A 21,443-nucleotide genomic window follows, 5' to 3' on the forward strand; every position below is an offset into this window, starting at 1 on the left:
AGACATATGTGAAGGACTGGCCTTCCAGGTTACAGAAAGGGTTGCTGCAAGGTGTGGTGGAACTGCACTCAAGAGAAAATGCTTAATCGTAGTTTGCAATTCCCAGACTTGGAGTGGTGAGCTGGACTGCCTGTGGGTCTTTTACTCGATCTTTTGGTTCTTTCTGAATGCTTAGAGGTAGATGAATATAAAACACAAAGTTTAAGCACACGGAAAAGGGATTTTTTTTTCCCTGTAAAACAATGCAAATATTAAAGGATGCAGTTCTCTACTGCGTATGACTGTATACACAGGTAAAGTAAGTGCTGCCGCTCCGGGATAATACATTTTGCAGTGGCTCAGGGCAAGGGACAATCCTACTTGAGATATATTTGTTTGAGAAATTTGCTTTGTCTGTGTGGTTATAAGAGGATGTGAAGGCAATCTGATATCCCTATATACCACCCTGTTTTTCAGAAAAGCAGGGCCTCGACAAACAAGGGAGTTGCCTGATAGCTGAGAAAACCAGTTGCTGACCATCAGTTAGTGTCGGGTCATGTAAACAGCCTTGTGGTGTCCTGCCCCACCTAACACAGGAGCTTATGCTGACGTGGGAAGGAGACACATCAAGTCTGAATGGTGGACAGCTAGAGATGGTTTATGAAAGCTACCTTGCTTTGCTTCTAAAAGAGAGAAGCTGTGGCCTGTCTTGTTTGACCCAACTTGCTGTGAGCATCACTTCAGTCATAAAAGAAGCTGGAGAACTAATTCCCTGCTTAGCCATAAATTCAGCTTTCCAGAAGCGAAACAAAGTGAAAAAGCTCTCTCTTACAGGAAGGAACAACACTGCAACAAACAGAGAACATTTTTTATTTCATTTATCCCTTCTGCCTCAGGAACTTCTGAATCACCAGTTTCATGCTTGTTGAAGGCATTTGCAGTCACCCTGTTTGTAAATTAGTCAGTCTCCAACTTAAAATTGGTTGTTTCTGATTCCCATTACTCCCTATGGAAAGCTATTCCAGAACTGTGCATCTCTGAGAGCTATTTGGGAGAAAGCATCTGAGTGTCTAGTGTGTTTTTCCTTTTGGAATAATTTGGAGGCAGAACTATACAGAAATACTACAAATCACTTTTCATTCCTCCTTTCTAGTATTCATTAGAGGAGAATACAATCTTGCAGGACACTGCTATGTTCAGTCTCTTGTCTTTGGAGTCATTGTGGCAATGTCACTCTAGTTCCATGTTTAACGGCAGCTCAGAGGTTAGCAATATTCTCTCAAATGCAACAGACTGTCTATATGATAAAAAGAACTTGATGCAATCATTCCCTTGCACAGCTCAGTAAAGGTCTGGATTTCCTTAATTTTATTATACTACACTACAAGTGGCATCACAAACGCATAGCACAAGAGGCATTCACAATTCAATAATTTTTACTAGGTGTAATGGACTTTAATGATATCTCTTCGTCAGTAAGCACAGATAGGTAGTGAAATGCAAAATCTAACTTACACCCAATATTTCAAACCAGCTCTTGATGGCTCTCTGTTCACTGTTTTCCTCAGTCCCTCCCAGCCTGTGGTTATCGAGTACCTAGAATTTTCCACTGACTAAGAAATCATTAGCATTAGAACTAAACACGACTCAAGCAATGCCCATGGTCCTGGTGTAAGTCACAGTGAATGGGACAGAGTATTCTCATCTGTGTCTAAAAAGCCATGCTCCAAGCACTGCACACGGGCTAGCTGTGGAGCCGGGGCTGCTGCTGGCAGGCCGAAGGTTGAATAATCACGTGTCTGTCAGCCCTCCCGCAGTGATCCCCCGTTGGGTCGAAAGTAGAAAAACTTGTCCCTCTATCTTCCCCTTCGCTGATTTTTTTCCATACAAAACCTGGCTATGAGTTCCGTGAAGACTTTTAAACTTGGCAGTGCCTCACGCTGACGCAAATCCAGTAATGCCTTTTTTCTTAACTGCGCTTCTGAATCATGAAGAGCAAGAAAAAAATAACACACACATCACAGATCTGAGACTTTGATAAGTTTCTCAGTAGTGTTGTGTAGGCTTTGTACATCAAGTTCTCACTCATGGTACTGGAGAAGCTTAGCACAAGAAAAGAAGCAGTTAATAGAGGGAAAAATCCAAGAAAGGTCACGTTTCTTTACATTACTTTCTTACAACTTATTTAAAGGAGAGGGTTTTTTCATTAAAAGTAATTTAAAAAGTGAAAATTATAGGGCAGGCCGGAAGCAATTAATGTGCATCCTGTACTAGTTAATCTGCTCACCTCAAGGAAGTTTATCTTCAGAGATCGAAAGACAAAAGTCAGACTCAGAAATAAGTTCTCTCACGTCACCTTCCATGCTTTAAATTGCAAAACTTGAAAGAGATTCTGATGCTTGTGTTGAAATATCTCTTTAGGGGCTTGTCCTGGTTCCGGCGGGGATAGGGTTAATTTTCCCTGGTATTCCATGCCCTGTGAGCCATGCCCGCCCTGAGCTGCCGGGGGAGGGGGCGGGAAGTCGCGGCTGGGAGCGGGCGGGGGCGTCCCGGGTCCGGTCGGCGAGCGGCGGGGAGCGGCGGTCCCGTGATCGTGTTTGTATATGCCTCTGTCCGTGTTATTGTTGTTGTTTGCCTGTTCCCTTTGCTGTCCTGTTAAACTGCCTTTGTCTCAACCCAGGAGTCTTGCCTTTTCTGCTGATTCTTCCTGTATCGGGGAGGCGCGAGCGAGCGGCGCGCGGCTCTTTGCTGCCGTCTGAGGCGAAACCGCGGCGGGTCTCTGGGGAGTCTGGTGGAGTCAGCGTTGTGTTCGTGAAAGCAGAGGTACGGGCTGCAAGAGCTGAAATTCACTGTAGCTTCAAATGCGCAAATCATATCAAGAAAGTTTTCCTATTTGTTATTAACAATTGACGAAAGGGGAAAAATCTACTGAGCCATTTCTAAGTTACTGACAAAGCCCAGAAATTTGTTGTTTGGGAATGCCTTTTCATGGAGTACTGCACAATGAAGTTGTGGATTTCAACTACTACTAGTAAGTAAAGGCACTTGACTCCCACTGCGTGTAACAGGCCATAATTCACAGCACCAGTTATAGGAACGAGCAGTGTTTTGAATTGTCAAGTTATAATTCAAACAACTTCTGATCATCTGAAATTGCTTTATCTGCAGAAGTCTTATTTGCATACCCCTTATGTCCACATAATACTGTTGGTGTGGACAGAACGTGTAGGTTGAAGAGCTGCTTGACAGTAGTTCTTTTTTGGTAGAAAAAAAATTACATTAAGCTTCTCTTCCCATAACATCTACTAGAAAATCATTTTAAAAATAGAATGAAAGCAAACCCTAGACTTTTCTAAGATATACTTCCTTAAATAAAAAACATATTTGCTCTTTCAGTAGAGGTGAATGGTAAATTATTTATATTCACAGAAATATTCCCATTTATAACCAGTACAAAACAAAGAGCATTTGGAAGTTCTTATGAAAAACTTAAAATGAGAGAATGCTCCAGCTGAGAAGTACTTTATGGTCCTGGCACTCTGAAAAATGACAGCCAAGAGCCAGAGTCGAGTGTGGTTTGGAGTAGGGAGCAGGTCACAGAGCCTAGCACAGAGTGCCCTCCTCATCAGCTTTTTATGCTCCTGTCCTGCTTCACTCCCTTCTAAAGAAAGGTTAGGCAAAGCTGGTATAGTTCCACAAAATGTTCTTATGTGTTAACACTTTTCAGTGAAAAAGTACTGTCATAATTTCCTCATCTATTTCTATATCTAAGCCTACTTGTGGTTTATATTGTATAACAATAATAATCACGTAATAATTTACATAATTGAATCTCTCATAAAGGCCATTATGACTGAATTTCCCAGACATGTAGATATTGAATTGTTACAACAGCAAAAACATAAAACCACTACAGAGACTAACAAAGCCATCAAACCTGAGCTGGAGTTCTGCAGCCAACATGAAATTAGGCTGACATTCTCAAATCTGGCTTCCTGACCCGACACCCAGTCATTATGTAGACAGCTGTGCAGTCACAGCCTTGAAAGACTTATTGCTTCGGAAAATCAGTCCTACAGTCCTATCAAATCATGACACTGCAGAAACCTAAGCTTAAAAAGGTAGGCTTTGCCACCGAAGCCTGCAAAAATTCATCCTGCGTAGGCGTTTAGGTATTTCACACTCAAAAGTAGGTGCTCCATTGATGGTGAATTTTGAGTGGCCCCCTCCACCCATGCCACCCAGCTCAAGAACCTGCTGGAGGGTGAGGGCATGGCCCAGACCAGGCAAACCATGCAGACCTCCTCCACCAGGTGCTGGACAAGGCCTATGGCTGCCTCTTCCCAGACACTTTTTTGGCAACCTGTGGTGTGTGTCAGGGTGAGGAACCCTGGCTGGTTCCTCACCCCGAGGATGCCAAGCCACGGACTCTCTGCCTGGCCAGGCTATGGGTGTCCTGTATTCCACCCAACTGCCCACACCCCAGTGAAGGGCTTAGATTTTGTGTTTATTTCCTCACAGTGACACCTGCTGGAAAAGGACCTTCATTTAGGCAGGGCAGGTGTCTTTTTAGCATAAATTAAACATTAACTGAACGCCGGAAACAGGACATTATGTGTGGCAAAGATCATAGAAAAGACTAGTGCAAGTTAAAAATATCAGAAGACTATTAAAAAACTTTCTGAGAACCACCGCAACCTCATAAAACAGCCTGCTGCATATTCCTAAAGACACGTTATGATTGATGTCAGTTTTACATCCAAAGTCTGTTACCACTTGGGTCCCAGACCAAACCTCAGAGGAATGCGCTGTGTTTCTCTGCACAGTGATTTCCAAGGATGCTGCAGTCCCCTTCCAGACATCTGTGGGGGTCTGATCCATGGATCAAACAACCATTTCTCTCCCATTCCCATATTTTATGGAACTGTTCTTTCATTTGTAAAGTGTGTTGTTCTTACTGACATCCTTGTGGACTCTCTCAGCTTCCTGTAGGATTCAGAAAGCAGAAGGAAGGTAGGGAGGAAATCTGCCACAGGGCATTCAGAGGAGCTATTGCTCTAACACAGGCGTCTAACATTTAATAAATTTGGACTGTACGGACTTTTCCTACTCAAGAAAATACCACTAGGTGTCACTAAATGCTAGGGATTATCAGTACTCAGGGTCTCAGAATGTACCTGAAAGGGGTAACACCATTTCACAGATAAACACACACACATACGGCTTTTCGCAGTGACCATAGTGTGAGGTCATTTTAGCTTTTATCAAGATTTGCTTTTGTTTTGGGAAATGCCTCTGGCTTCCAAGTGATACACATAAACACTCAGCTTTCTAATTTTGATGGAAACAGCTTATTTTATGTACGACGTGGGTGAAATAATCTTGGTCTGTAGAAGCTGTTAAATTACACGTGTTTGCATTTGAGAGGAGCTACTTTAGTCTCAGGATTAAAATAACGGTGGCATTTCACACATAGTTTTCCTGACGATTGTATTCATATAGGCTGCACTCAGTGGAACTCTCCTCATCATCTCAAATAGATACAGTAAATGCTTCCCCAACTGTATTTGCTTTTAGAATATTTTTATGCGTGCACATTCAGCCCACATACGAGTGTTAGAACTGAAGCTGGCAATGTAGTTTCAACTTCAGCTTTGTCCAACCCTCCTTTAATTTGTAGAGCAAGCATCACATGGACCATTTTTTTCCTAAGCGTGGTTTCTGTCTCAGACTGAGTCGTCTTTTCCTTTGTGGGCCTGGAGGGCACAGAGAAGAAGAAGAAGGGTTTAAGTACAGTGGTTGAGATGATTTTGAGAGGTGGATCAGAGGTCTTCCAGCAACCTCTTAAAGCAAACTCTGCTCCTTTCCCTGCCCCAGTGCCTGGTCTTTCTTCATAAAGGAAGGAAGAAAGGTCAGAATGTAATCATGCACACCCAGAGAGCAGGACTAAGGGTTGTTCTGCACCACAGCACGGACACAGCCGCAGAGTCTGTGGCTACGTCTGCCTCTAGCATCTGCAAATTGTCTTAAGTAACAGGAGCCTGTGCTGGAGCTACTGATGCTGGGCTCTGACCCCTGGCCTCAGGCGTATCTCCCTGAGGCACAGCTTCCTTTAACTGTCAGTGCTGAGGACCTCCTGGGAAAACCCCTGAAGATATTTGTATTTCCTCAGTGGAATATTTGGCACCAAAGGCAGGATGGAAGTGTATACTGGAGAAGGAAATAACAAAGTGAATACTGAATAACCATTCTTTCTACTGAAGGAACAGAAGCTCTGCAGAATAAAAAGTAGCATTTGTGCCTACTGGTAATGACTGCTTCCTAATGCATGCAAGGAAACTGTGCTGAGACTATCTACTCAAGTTTTGTTCTTTATCACATGATAGAAACATTCTCTGAATTTTTCCATTGCCAAATGTACACTGCTTTTAATAGTTCTTTGAATATGTATTCAGTTCAACCTCTCCTCCTCTGAGGAAAAAAGCCTCCTCCCATTCTAGCACCCCAGGTTTTATAATTACAATTTTCACTGACAGGGAATAATAATAATAAGTTTCTCATTGCTCTGATTGTTTAGCTTGACTGTACTTCTCTTCCCTACTCAGACAAGCTGTTGCTAATTCTGTTCTTCAGTGTAGTCTTCTCATGCACAGGGCAGGAAACTTCTCTCTGTCACAGATTTTTCCACATAGGAAATGAAGATGACCTTTTCTTATGTACCTCACGAGAATGTTTTAAGGTTTAATACATGCATGTTTGCAGAATTTATTGAAGATGAAAAGCAATATGTAATAAACATTACTTTATACTACTTTGATCATAAAAAGCGCATTATTGTTTTTCCTCATCTCTCAAACAAGCAGCAACCCTGTCCTTTCCTAGGCATGCATAAAAAACCTATCTATAAAACAGAAAGAAAAATAATTATAAGATAAAGAAGGTAAAGAATTATAAATAAACAAATACAGAAGTAATTTATTTTAAAATGACAATTGTAATCTCTCTCACTTGGTTCTTTTGATCTCCTTGAGGCTCATTAAATTGTGGATGGCAGACCCTGCTTCCATGTTTGAGAAAGACGCTAGAGCGCTGCTTAAGCGCAAGCAAAAGTTTCAAAGGTAATGAGGCTTGGGACCTACAGACCAGAAAGTATAGCTTGATTTGCATGCATTTTCCACCTCCCCTGCTGCATATTTGCATTGTTCTTCATTTTCCTGCTAGCTCAGAAATCCTCAGCTGATTTCTTAATATTTGCAGAGTGCCCATAAGTATTGCCAATACTCTTCAGGTAGGCAGGGAGGAAAAGCACTGCCCCAGTGAGCTTCCAATCAAGTGACTTGAGTTGTGACACTCTCACTTTCATCTGCTACCTATCATGGAGGAGAATCGAGGATTTTCCATAGCAACTGTGAACGATAAATTCGCAAAAGTAGCCTCTTAATTGAAATCCTATAATTGACAGGAAGGGGTGAAAGCACATTTCCTTGGGTTCCACTTGTAAGGGATATAAGCATTCTGTCTTTTTCTGTGTACACCCTGTTTTCTTTTTCTTTCTGTTGGTTTTGTTGTGGTGGCTGTTTTTTCTTTATATTCCTTTGCTGGTTCGGGTTGAGGTATGCTGCAAAACAAAGATCTGTGTGAGGAGTGATGTGGAACTGTCTCAGCAGAGATGCTAAAAGTAAAATAGCTCTTGGGCTCCTGGTTGACTGCCTTTGCCCATTTTGTGCCTCATGCTGTGCTAGTTAGCTCTGTAGGCCAGTGCTGCATGTAGGACAGTGAGACCCTCTGCACCTGGAATGGCTTCCCATGGCAGGCAAGGCTTGCAATCTTGAGCCCTGGACAAGAAGTAGTGTCCTAATGCCCTACAAAAACAATGGAAGTGCAGCACCATAAAAAGGGAAGAAAAGAGTTTCAAACATCTTATGTAAGGTAAGACAGACAAGCAAATTCTAAATCGATAAACAGCCTATATTGCAACCAAGTTTATTACCGAAACGCTCTGTAATAGGTTCTTCCCTTTGTTTTGATGCCTAACATTTCTCCTTTTTCATGACAGTTGACTTAGACAAGGGTACCCCAGAGCAGTATGCTGAGGTGCCTGAAATGAGTGTTTATGAAGTACTTGAAAGACGAAAAAAAGCTACAGAAGCGTGCCTGTACACCTGCTGATTGCTACTGCATGTCCGTGACATCTTCAAGCACAGAGCGTGAGAACTTGCTGCTGCAGCGAGCAGCCGTGGCCGTGCGAGCCCACTCTGCCCCCGGGTACACGGCAAGAGCCTGTGCGTCCTGCAACCTAAAATAAATTCTCACCACGCTGCTTGCTTTGTTACATTGGCATAGTAAAGAGGTTAAGAAATGTGGCAATGGAGATAAATTTAGCTCTTGTTTTTATTGTAAGTGACTTGCACATGCTGTTGAAAGTCTATGAAGGAGTTTTAAAGGCAGAGGGAGTTACAGCAAGACAGAAAAGGGTGAAGAGAGCTGTTCACCCCTACATGGCAATACTAGTATGGAAGCTTTTTGTGTAAACTGCATTGCCTCTTTGTATATAAGCCCCTGCTGAGACTGAATCCTAACTGGGACAAAAGCACAGCACAAGGAAGCTGATATTGCTTAAATATGCGCTAGACTACTTTCTCACTCTTTCCTGTGTGGTTTAAGGAGGGAACAGCAAGCATATAACGTTCCCAGTATGCAGCACTTTTATAACGCAAACAAAATTTCCTTAAAAGCTACAAAGGAGCTCCTGAGCATATATTGTTATCAACAAAGTTTTTGACAGTAGACAAGAATAAAACAGAAAATACATTTTTGAGTAGCACTCCTATAGGTTCATTGAAGGTTGATTGTGAAACTACAGTACATTTTATTAAGCCAAATCACAAAGAAACCATGAAATCAAAGGCACAGCTATGAAACATAGAATCAGCTGTTAAAATAGAAAAAGTAAATAATGCTCAGAGAAGAGCATTTTGCACTATAAAGGCACCAACCAGCAGCTACAAATAGGGAAGCAAAAAGGCATTCTCTTCTGTTTCCAAACAATATTCATACACAGGGGCCTGAGATATGAAAAGATTTACGGCTTCCCTTTCTGTGTCAAAACTATGTTTTGACGCAAGGTACAGATTAAAAATAGTATGTGGATAATGGCTGGAAGATTTTAACAGCAAGATGTTGTGACCGTTTCCTAACCTCCTTGACAGTAGCTGTTGCTAGAGAGGAGCGTGTGGTTTGCTGAATGACATTGTGGGATGTCAGCTGGTTTTGTCTTCAGTGTTAGCCCCCTCGGTGATGAGCCAGGGCAATCAGAAGCCTGTTTGAACAGAGGAAAAGAAGAATATCAAAAGGCAGATTGGAATTGGTGTTCAAATGAATAGTGTGAAATCTCAAAGTGAGATTACCAGGGTAATGATGACACAGTCATCTCAAAAAGAAGGCTGTTATTTTAAGAAATGGATTTTCACCAAAGAAGAGAAAAGAGAATAAAGAGATCAGCACCACTGAAACTGTGACTGTCAGATGAAAGGTAAATCTTTAATATGAAGCACTTCGTTACCTACCGTCATGACATTGGCAAATATGTTTATGTTACAGATTTTTATCTTTTCCTAAACCATAATATGCTAAAATAAACAGAATCACAATTTCATGTTTTCCCCAGAATCTGAGATATAGACACCAAAGGGAATTTTTTGATTAATAATGTTACTTATGTTAATTTTAGATTTATCCTTGCAGAATAAAAACTACAGAAGCAACTATTGTTACTAAGCAAGATGGTTGGTTTACCATCTTTTTTATTTGGTTATGAAAAGATTTGAGTGCTTATTTGTATTTATTTTTAATAAGATGCTATCTACTCTTCTGTGGTTTGCAACAAAGGCTAAATGGCTCTGGAGGGAGAGTGAGGGAACAAATACAGGAGGCATTACTGCCTAATGCAACATGTCTGAGCTTTCTTGGACTCTATGAAGGTGACTGGAACATAAGGACCTGTATGGAATTAAAATCTATGGAACTAATCCGTACTACTCCTTTGCTGCAATGTTGGTACCATGCTGCTTTACAGTTAAAAGTGGCGAGGCAACAAGATTGTTATCTTTCTTATAGGTCTCCGTAATTTCACCTTTCTTGCACGCAATGTAAGCATGCATTTAGCTGTCTTCAATATCAGGCTTTTTTCCTGGTGGATATTTAACTTTGAAAACACCTTTGTCCATCACTTTTAGGTTTTGGTGGAAAATTGGAGGCTACTTTTGAATATTCAGTGGTGAGTGAACCCCCATGAGTTCTTCAAATTCTGTGAGAGAGCTGGGCATTGACTATACCTGCCACTGCCTGCTGCATGGGAATATGTGTATGTAGTGTTAGTTTTTTGTTTTTCATAAAACAAAATGCTGAATGTTGTTGAATTAATTAAAGTAATTTTATTCGATACTGATCTTGAATATTAAATATTGAAAATAGATATTTTGAAAAGTATTTTCTATGTATACAGAAATATATAAAAATAGCTATTTTGATATATTGAAAATATTGAAAATATTTTTTATATATGGATACTGAAAAAAGAATATTTTATTTCATTTGATCGATACTGATACTGAAAAGAGATTTTGTTTGTTTGTTTGTCTTAAATAACACTTATGTCTATTAGGTGACAGTCAATAAATATTTTCATGCATTGAAGTAAATCATCTCCAGAAAGAGCTGGCGCTGAGTTGCAGGCAGGCTGTGGAGTTTATTTCAGAAGGAATCCCCCTGCTTCCTGTGCCAGTCCTCAACCTGCTCTGTTTGAACAGAGCAGCCCGAGCACTCGGTCCTGCCCTCAAAGCCAGACACACCGTCACAACTTGCTAAACGCAGAGAAACATAGTTTTCCAACAGGATTCCTTGTTTTTCTAAGCATTACCCTGTTGTCAGTGTTCTTCCTCCAGTGGAAAACTCAGACTGTTTTTCTGTTCTAACCAGTTGCTTTTACTGAAAGAAAAGAAGACCAACATTTTTGCTCCTTTTGAAGTTGCCCTCAGAGCAAAATGCCACCTCCCACTTCACGAGCAGAACATCCGAAAAGCTTCCCCCATTGATGTTAGTGAGGAAAGCACATGCTGGTGACTAGATGAGCTGTCTCAGACTGACACTTGTTTCTGCTTCTGCCTGTGATTTATTCCCTGTTTATCCAGAGGGATATTCCATATCAGCATTGATGCCTCTTGTGTCTCACATGGTACCTTCCTGCCCCACAACAAAGACATCTCCACTGAAGCACACCATTCCTGACAGGTGACACATCTGCCCAAAGAACGTGACCCATCATACTGCTGAGTGTCTGTGCAGATTCCAAGGCTAGAAAAAATATGGGTAAGAACCTAATTTATTCTAAAGAAGGAAATTCATATGTCTCGCCTGCTGCAAGTCTCTCTACCTCTTCATGCCTCAGATGTTGTTTGTCCTCTCTCCCCTGCATACATCCTACCCACATCCTACTTTCCAGAGCAACACGGCATATTGCAAACAAAGCACAGGACCGGCAGGCTTATTTCTGTGCAGCAGTGAAAGAGCTGAATGTCTGCCCTTGCCTTCTCTGCAAGAAGAAAACACTTTCTGTGGAAATCCCCCAGCCCTCATAGACTATCTTGTGTTGCATTTGGTAGATGAGAAGGAGGTTGTAGATGTGTAACTCTAAAGAAAGGTAAACGAAAGCACGCTAGTTACAAAACCATAATGACTTCACTATTTTAATTGCAAACATCTTGATGAGGCGCTGACAGAATTCAGGAATCGGTTCTTCACCGCGTTTGCCAGCAGACTGTGTTGAACCCCGGCTAACTGCATGGGAATGTGTGTGGTTCGGGCTTTTTTCTATTGGAAGCGTGCAGCTGTGTGTCCCCTGACCTGCTGCAGGAGCGTGGCGGTTGCCAGGCCGTGGGCTGAGCAGTGCAGGGAACGGCACAGCTCAGCGTGATGCGAGCTCGAGAAAGTGCTAAGTCTGCGTGCATTTCTGCAGTCGATGACTCTCTCACTTATACAAATAGATGGAATGTTTTGAACTTGTAGTCATGATCTCTCCATTTCCATTATCTTGTTGCTGCCTGTGGATTATTGCTGCGGATATGTGTCTTTTGTATCTTTGCCTAGTAGCATGCCAGCAAGCACGTGGATCTCAGCAAATACAGATGAAAAGAAGGTGTTGCAAAAAATTAAAGCCTTCATTTATTACTGCTATTGACAGTTTTTTTCAATGTACAAAGTTATTGTGCAAAATCTGCATCTGAAAAACACTGCCAAGGAAGTACCCTGACACAATGATTTGGATGGATCAGCTCTGCTTGTTCCCACGAGCTGATCCAGCTGACACAAGCAAATGGACTGAAAACCCAACTTTGAAATGCAGCCAGGATATTGATAATTGCGTGAATAAAACAAGAGAGATTCTGCAATCATTAGACTTTCAGAAAGATCCAGCCAATTTGCATCCCAGTTACTGAATATTAGTCTTGCCTTCTTCATGTAGTATTAAATCAACAGCTTGCTCAGAAATAATAGCTGAGACAGGGAATGAGTAAATCCCCTGTGTGCACCCAGTGCTGTTTACGTGAGTGATGCTTAGGCTAATGCATATCACATGGTACAGAACATTTTGCCTTCTTTTGCAGAAGACAAACAAGTGTCTTCATCTTAATCCTTTGGGGTCATAGTTTTTTTTGCCTGACTTTCATCCAGTCAGAGAAATACGTTTAATAATCAGACCTATTAATTTGAATCAAATTAATCAGACGAATAACTTGCTGTCTAACTGCTCTATATTCTGTAAAGACCATGATTATCTTTTGTAGTGCAAACAGTCCTGGAGGGTCACTTTGCCCTTCAGTTGTACCTTTGACAAAATTTGCAGTGCCATCTAAATAAATAAATGGTATTAGGCCTCTCTGGCTGCATTTGCTTTGAAAAACCTCTATGTCTATGCAAAACACCACTATACAATAGACTATACTGAGAAACTGCTACGCCTGCTTTGGAAATTTTAAAATATATCTTTGATCTGCTGTGGCCGATTCACGTACCTTTTACAGGGTACTTGGCAACAGAGCAAAGCAATTTGTAATAAGGAACCACTGCAATATTAATAGAGAGACACATATTAGAAAAACATCATAAAGCATGTAACAGGTACGCTTCAGTCACTAATTCTTAATTGCTACCCGGGGGGGGGGGGGGGGGGGAAGTAATTGTAAAGTTTCAGTAAACCTGCAGCCTAACATATGAATTTTAATTAAATAAGTTGCATAAGCAAATGAGCGCACCAGAAATGCTGATGATCTTAAATCCTTCTTCTGTACTGCCTATATTAGAAAGTGTGAGTGTTGAAACATACTGCACTCTTCTTCCGGGGAGAGACAGTCCTGCAGCTCTAATCTCATGGCAGTATCTTGCCAGTGAGATTTTTCTCAGGTAAACAAGTGTCACCAGCTGGGCTTGCTGTCATTGCTGTGCCATACTCTGCCTTCTGAGGTCCCACACTGCTAACAGCTCTAAGACACAACCTGTGGACTTGACATAATCAGAAATGGGAGGGGCTGGCCACAGCCCAGGAGACACATAAGCATGTGCTCAGATCCTTCTGAAGTCAGTAGAATCCCAATGCATGTTAAAGTGCTTTGCAGAAGAGCTATGGAATTAGTTCTTCACTTAAAGTTCATTACTGAATTATTAAAAGAAGCCTCTGTAAGCAGAATATTTACCCTAAGGGGTAGCTGAGGTAGCCTTGACAGCGACACTTGCATAGGGATGATTCTGCTGATGGTCCACATGGCACCACAGCTGAGCTCCATGCAACTACAGCTCAGTTGATTTTGGTAACTGAAGCAGCTGCCGTCACACCTTTGACTGAGAGAAACAGATTCATAACCATAGAATTATGGACTCAGAATGGTTTGGGTTAGAAGGGACCTTTAAAGGTCAACTAGCCCAACACCCCCTGCAATAAGCAGGGACATCTTCAATTAGATCAGGTTGCTCAGAGCCCTGTCCAACTTGACCTTGAATGTTTCCAGGGATGGGGCATCTACCACCTCTCTGGGCAACCTATTCCAGTGTTTCATGACCCTCATTGTGAAAAAAATCTTCCTTCATTTCAGTGGCCAGTCCAGTCCAAACCACAACACTTGTATGTAGTCTAAATTTACCCTCTTTTAGTTTAAAACCATTACCCCTTGTCCTGTCACAACAGACCCTAATAGAAAGTCTGTCCACATCTTTCCTATAAGCCCCCTTTAAGTATTGAGAGGCCGCAATGAGGTCTCCCTGGAGCCTTCTCTTCTCCAGGCTGAACAACCTCAACTCTCTCAGCCTGTCTTCATAGAAAAGGTGCTCCAGCCCTTTGATCATTTTTGTGGCCCTCCTTTGGGCTCACTTCAACAGATCCATGTCTTTCCTGTACTGAGGGCTCCAGAGCTTGACGTCATACTCCAGGTGGGTCTCACGAGAGCAGAGTAGAGGAACAGAATCACCTCCCTCAACCTGCTGGTCATGTTTCTTTTGATGCAGCCCAGGATATGGTTGTCTTTGTGGCCTGCGAGTGCAGATTGTTGGCTCATGTCCAGCTTTTCATCCATCAGTATCCCAAGGGCTGCTCAGCAGGGCCGCTCTCAATCCCTTCATCCCCCGGCCTGTATTGATACCGGGAGTTGCGCTGACCCATGTGCAGGACCCTGCACTTGGCCTTGTTGAATCTCATGAGGTTCACATGGGCCCACTTCTGAAGCTTGTCCAAGTCCTCCTGAATCACACCCCATCCCTCAGGTGTGTCAACAGCACCACTCAGCTTAGCATTGTCTGAAAATTTGCTGAGGTTTCACTCAGTCACACTCTCTATGTCATTGATGAAGATACTAAACAGCACTGATCCCAAGACCAACAACAAAAAAAAGAAAAGCTCTGTAACAGTAGATACTACTGTATAAAATAATTCCTGGCTACTTCTACTAAATGAAGCTAGAATATTCTTCTAGTGGCATGCCCCTTAGCTTACATCTCAAAAGATAAAAATATCAGTGGACTCCATAATATTTGCTCTGTATAACCAGGCTAATACCTGCCTTTCTGGAGAAGGAAGAGGTCACTGCATGACCATCTGCCAGTGTGATGGTATCCCATTTGATCTCATCAGAAAGGATTCCAGGTTAGCAAGATTACATGAAAGCCATGCTGGAGCACTGCTGGTAATTTAGTGATGCTCAAAGATGCCCCTCAAGCCTGATGTTGTTGCCAGCCTTTCTTTAACTTTCAAACAATCATTATTCCGTTTAGCAAGTTCTCAAGTGTAAGTACTATTTGTCTTACCTCTAATTTATGTGCTCATGATATAATCCCTTTTTCTCTCTTTCACTTGAATGGATTTCCCTAACTGATCCTGTGAAGCAGAGATTACTTCATAGCAGACCTCTCCTCCACCATTGTCATGAATAAATTGAAGGGAATAACTGGGGTAGTCTGCTGATTACCAATGAAGGAAAGGAGTTTTATTGGCAAATCTAATTTTGAAAGCCATGTCTTCTAAGAGCAGAATATTCAACAGGATAGATTTTTACATAAATAATGTGTTGAATTCATTATATATATTCTTTCAGAGAGCCACAAGGGATTTCCCACTTAGAATCACAATGCAAGTTATAAGATCTGGAGAGCTGCACTATGTTAGCATTTCTGTTTGGAACATCCTATTTTCCAAGTCCCGGCAGTGTGAGCTGGTGCAGATTCCGTATGTATTATTAGGTGCAAAAATAAAACCTTGTGTTCCAGCAGTTATCCTGGAGTTTGTTATGTTAGTTAATTTTGAAAAGGGGTTGAAGTAGGAAATCACATACCAAGGAGATGGAATAGCTTGTATATGACTCACAATGTAGAAAAAACCAAACCCATTGTAACAAGCAGGTGCACATATATTTTCAAGGACAGGTTTTGTAAAAAGATGGTTTTGATTTGGTTGTTTTTAACAAAAGGATCCACATGCCTCTCTTAGAGCTGTTTAAAAAATGGCCTTTCATTGCAAATGTTATTGCTGTGCACATGTGTGAATCAACATCCCCTTGTTTTCACTATGATCTTTACTTTTCACAAAGGTGCTAGTAAGGTAGTGACTGCTTCTGTTCTTAATCGCTACTTCTGCAACCCTCCTGGTAGTAGGGTCTAGTCCTTGACTTGGGCTCCTCTGTGCTTCTGCCATGGTAGTAATTTCCAATGTGAAACTGAAGCAGCAATTGTGGGAGCTTTGTAGATCTGTGTTGCTTATTTAAACCCACGGACTGCAGCTTTATATTTCCTTTCCAAGCAGTGGAGTTCTGCATTCTTGCCAAGGCTCGTTACAGCTGTGTTTTTCATGACCAGATAACAGACACTTGTGATAGCAATCTCCATGTCTGATATACACACAAATGGTCTTTAAAAGAGATCAATCACCTGGCAGTTGGCTATTTGACCCTCTTCTGCTAAGAGAAAAATATCCAGTAGTTCCAGCCTTCCTGTTCAAAAGCCTGTTTTCTGTCTGAATCCATGTACAGGGTAAATATCTGCAAAAAGTGCTCGTGAACTGTGTGGGTTCATGCATCAGAACTTCTGTGAATAGTGGTTTGTGTTCAAGTAGCCAAATCCTCATGAACCCAGGAGTATGGAATATAACCCCCCCAAACAAAACAAATGATGGCTAAGTGATGTGAACTATCTCCAGGGTAGAAGCAGGGCAGAAGTAATGTGAATTATCTCCAGGTAAAAATAGCTCTTTCATTTGTGAATAGCGCCATGTTGCTCAGCCTTTTGCTTCAGGCTGTGTAGCATAGTCTCACAACAATTTTTTTACCTCAGTAATTTGCCAGCATCCTTTACCCATATGCGGTCAGTTGCACAGTGTGTCCAAGTGACCTACAAGGCTTTTCAAGGTAATGACCTGCTTTGCATTAAAGAAAGATGAAAGCATAGTCTTGAGAGCATTAGGGAAAGACCTTCAGATGGAGAGGAAACTGCAGCACAGAGGCATGAGGTGAACAAAGGCACTTAAGCATATGCGTAACTGGGACAGCAAGAACTGCTAATGCTGACACAAATTGTCTGGGGAGGACTTAGTACGTCTTCTACTAAATCTGTCTTCCATGGTATTAATATCACGGATGGTCTGCGACAAGACCTGGAGGTGACCAAAAGATTGCAAGATTGTTAAATGGCTGTATGGTAAATACATTTTATCGTATTTAACATAAAATACTGTGACAGCCTTGAAAATATTGCAATCCCCAGAGAGTTCGTGTAATCTGGAAATACAGAATATGGTAGTATGGCAATCTCAGAAAAGCCCTTAGGAAGAGCTAAGGACCCAACTACCCACAGCTGTATTTTGCAACTCAACCCAGAGAAGCAGAAGGAAGAAGAAGCTGAATTTCAGAAAACAAGTGAAGAAAATGAGTGAGTTTTCATAGCTACATTTGGTATTGATATTTCTAAGGCAGAAGGCCTAAGTCTTCATATTCCTAAGGCAGAGGGCCATGGACAGAGGAACAAGTTGTCTCATCCCCATTTTAGTATTGGAAGTGATGAAAAATCTGTGGGAATGCATTTCCCACAGAGCTGGAAGCAATTTGCGGGCTGATATTGTCAAGTGCTGGGACAAGGGGGAAATCTTATTAAATTGGTGCCTTGTTGGCAAGTGCTGAGCAGTGCAGAGCCAGCTCATGAATTTTGGAAACTCTATTTCGTCACAATATGTTAAAACTTGATGTTTAATAATGTCACATAGAATTCTGTACACTTCAGCAGAGGCATGAACATACATAAAATTGCACAACTGTTTTAGGGTAACTATAATCCTGATCTGTTTGTAATCTAGCAAGATAGAGATGTAGGATTTAACTGCTACATATTCACACCTCACAAGACTAGGCCGGTTGCATACAGCTGATGCAAGGTCCGTAATTGCTTCTGTGGCTGTGTTAGAGTACAGACATACCCAAGACAGCTTTGAATTAATGAATTTGGGAAGCGCTAGCAATATTGCTCATCATGCAAGTACTTCTCTGATTTCATAGGTGGGTTTTATATCCTTTGCTGAGCTCTCTGCTACAGGAACCTGAATTACCTGCTATAAAACTGATTTAGATAGGACTATACTATGTGGTAGTTATTGTGGTGCAGCCTTGTTCAAAACATCGCTGCTTAGAGAAGCTTTTTGAACTGATGCACCTGAGAAATTGTTCCTCCTCTCAGGCTGTGTTTGCACAGTGAGGAAGCATCAATTCATTTACCTGCTCTAACAGCAGCACTTCAGTTATCTTGAGTCGATGCGTGCTTCATATTGCTTTGTTATGCCAGTTTATGGTTAATAATGACATTCGTATAGCTTTGCCCTTGTTTGAAAGAACTATTCAGCAGTTCAACCACATATCCCAGCACACAGCCAGCAGGGACTGGCAGGGTATGTTTGCAGGAGTGTGGTAACCAGCAATGGCAGCTGAGCTGTGGGAAGACAGAAGCAATTTTTCTAAAAATCTTCATGGAGCTGCAGCAATGGTCACTGATATGAAAGCTCCCCTTCTCTAGCTGCAGCCACCACCTGGGAACATGCAGTGTCCAGGAGCAGTCAGGTAATGCTCAATGGTTTCTGGCTGAGAGATCAGCTCCTGGAGTTATTCTGCCGTTAAAGATGTGTTGCATCTCCACACATTCCCTTCCTGCCTTTCCCTGCTCCTTTTTAAGCCCACTCTTCCCCTTGAGTCACCCCTAGCACAGGCATCCTGCAGTAAAGGCTGTATGTTTGAAGCTGAAATTGCATTTTCTTTTTAGTTGGAGCAGTTTAATGTGTTTGTGTTTTACACAACCATTTTATACAACTCAGTGATTAGATCCAGATTGGACTAGGGCTAGATATAGCAACTGCTGTCACGGTAACAGAATTAAGACTATGAAACACTAAGGATAGTTGGGACTGTGATCATAGTCTGCTTTAAAAGTTGGGGTATTAGAAAATGCCATTACAAAACGGAGTTCAGGACACAGAATGAGACGTGGTGGGAACAAATCTGATCTGGAGCACTTGGATGTATTTAGCAGGACAGAGAGAGAACCTGGAGCGAGTGGCGAAGGGAACAGCACAGAGCAGCTCCTGGTTGTTGGAGGCTGCTTTCGATACCCAACAATGCGGTCACATGCCAGCCGGGTTCACTAGTCAACCCTTGGCTGTCCCCAGCTTGATGAGATGAGTGAACTGCTGTTCCCACAGGCTGGCTGGCTGGAGGGGCCCCTGCCAACGCTGCTCCTCGTGCTGGGCGGCTGGCAGAGCAGAAGGGAGGCAAAAGCAATGCCTGTACACCTGGGCAGATTTTAAGCAGGCACCGAGATGAAGGAGTGACCTGTTCGAAAAGGCACCCACCCTTGGGTGAACCAAGGGGATATGTAGTGCCACCATTCAGGGTCTTCTCTAGTGGCATAGGAAAGGAAGGCAATAGCAGGCACCGTGGCAGCCCTGAGTACATTGCTTTGCTATACAAATTCAGGCTAGAATTAAAAGCCTATCTTTGCTCCAATTTCTTTCATATAGTACTTATAAATCAGCATAAAGAGAGCTGCAATATTAGTCAAATTCTGTCGCAATTGTTACAGAAGTGAGAATGCAATCATGCCTTAAAAGAGCCATGATTTCTGACATGTCTCTATAGCCTGATTTGAGCCATTTATCTCTTGAAATCTCAACTGTAGGGAAGGTTGAGTGCACTCTCAAAGCTGTAAGTTAGGGTATCTTTTCTATCAGTCTTCTTTTTTTTTGTCAGCTTTCTGTACCTGAAGGCAAAATGCACAATGTGTGTCTCTGTGTAGATGTGTAAAGATACGATTGCATTTTATTTTTTAACGCATCTGGTGCCAGCATTTTATAGTTGTATGGTGCCTGCTGAAGTGAGAACGGGCAGCAAGCTGAGAGTAACCCAGGAAGGAGCTGGTTGACAAGAGCAGGCAATGCCTATGGGATTTCACAGTACAGAGAAATGCGGTGAAGAAATTCCTCTACCAGCTGTGTTGTGTGAAGGGAGGTCAGTGACACTCAGGTAGAGACAAACTCTTAGCTCTGCCATACTTAGGACAACCCAGCCCATGCCCTTCCTTCCCTCCTTAATCTGTAATGCGATGTGCAATGCTGTCCTCCACAGCAGAGCTGGTGTGGCTGTTTTCACAGGTTGTTAGAGCAGGATCCAGATCTCTGGGATGTAAATTTGTTGGTTCTTCCAGTGACTCCCCTCCTGGTGAAATCCCATGAAATATCTGAAGTTAGAAATTGAGCTCCTCGGGGAAAAGGGTGATTTATTTTCCCACGTCTCTTCTCCCACCAAGGGTGAGTATGAGGTTTTGGTCCTGTGTCAGCCATATAATAAAGGCTTTGTCAGGGAATACAGATAGTCAAAATGGTCATTACTGAAAGGGGCACTTCTGGCTGCCCACCATGATTAGGCAGGTGACACCCAGTCAGGATAATTCCACAACCAAGAATCAATGCAATTAAAAACAACCTGAGTGTGGACAAAGGTCACTTTTCAAGTAAATTAGCTACTACTATAGACTGGTACCATTCGATGCAGGCTGGCTTTGGTGATCTCACTGACCCTGGTAGCAACTAGAAGAACTGTCGTTCTGTGTCTTAAAAGTGTCTTTTTAAAATCATTTGCCCTAAGTGTTCTCTCGCAACACTTGCGCATTGGTTTTCCTAAAATTCTCCTAAATTTGCTAAAATTCCCTAAATTCTCCATTCCCACATCAGATGAGATTTTTTTTAACATTTATTTCTAAGTATGAAAGCTGGTGAGCAACCCTTCCAAGGGATCTCCAAATACCACTCAGGTAGGGTGCCAGCATAGTCATATGCTAGACCCACAATTTGACTCAAATAATCTAGTTCCATCTAATATGACTGCATTTATTCCAGCAGCCCCTGCACTATAAGGAAACGTCTCTCCAGCCCTGACATGGGATGTAATGTTTTCATCTGGATGAAAATGTACCTGCCAAATGCTAGCTAGAGCAAGGCTCTAACTGACGTAGTTTTAAATGAAGAGATGTTCTGTAGGGTGCCGTGCTGCCTTTTTTCTTCAATTAATGAGGTCTCTGCTCTCATTGATTTCAGGAGAAGCAAGGAAACTACACTGTGTAGAAGAACATTGATTGGTCTGATGATTTTTTTTAATATTATGCTTAAGAGCTGCTGACATGTGCGAAAACATTTTACTAGGTGTGATCAGGAAGTAAATTGTCCCTGCCCTCCAGCATGCTTCAGCAATTACCTCCAATAGCAAAAACTGTAAGTTAATCACAGTATTTGCAAACTCAATCTCATTGTTCATATCCTGAATCTTTTCCAGCAGAGTGTTATTCATTGAAATTGAGAGTTTACAGGAAGTTCATTTGAGGCAGGCATTTCTTACTGGTAA

This window comes from Larus michahellis, chromosome Z, assembly GCF_964199755.1.
Source record: "Larus michahellis chromosome Z, bLarMic1.1, whole genome shotgun sequence".
NCBI lineage: Eukaryota > Metazoa > Chordata > Aves > Charadriiformes > Laridae > Larus > Larus michahellis.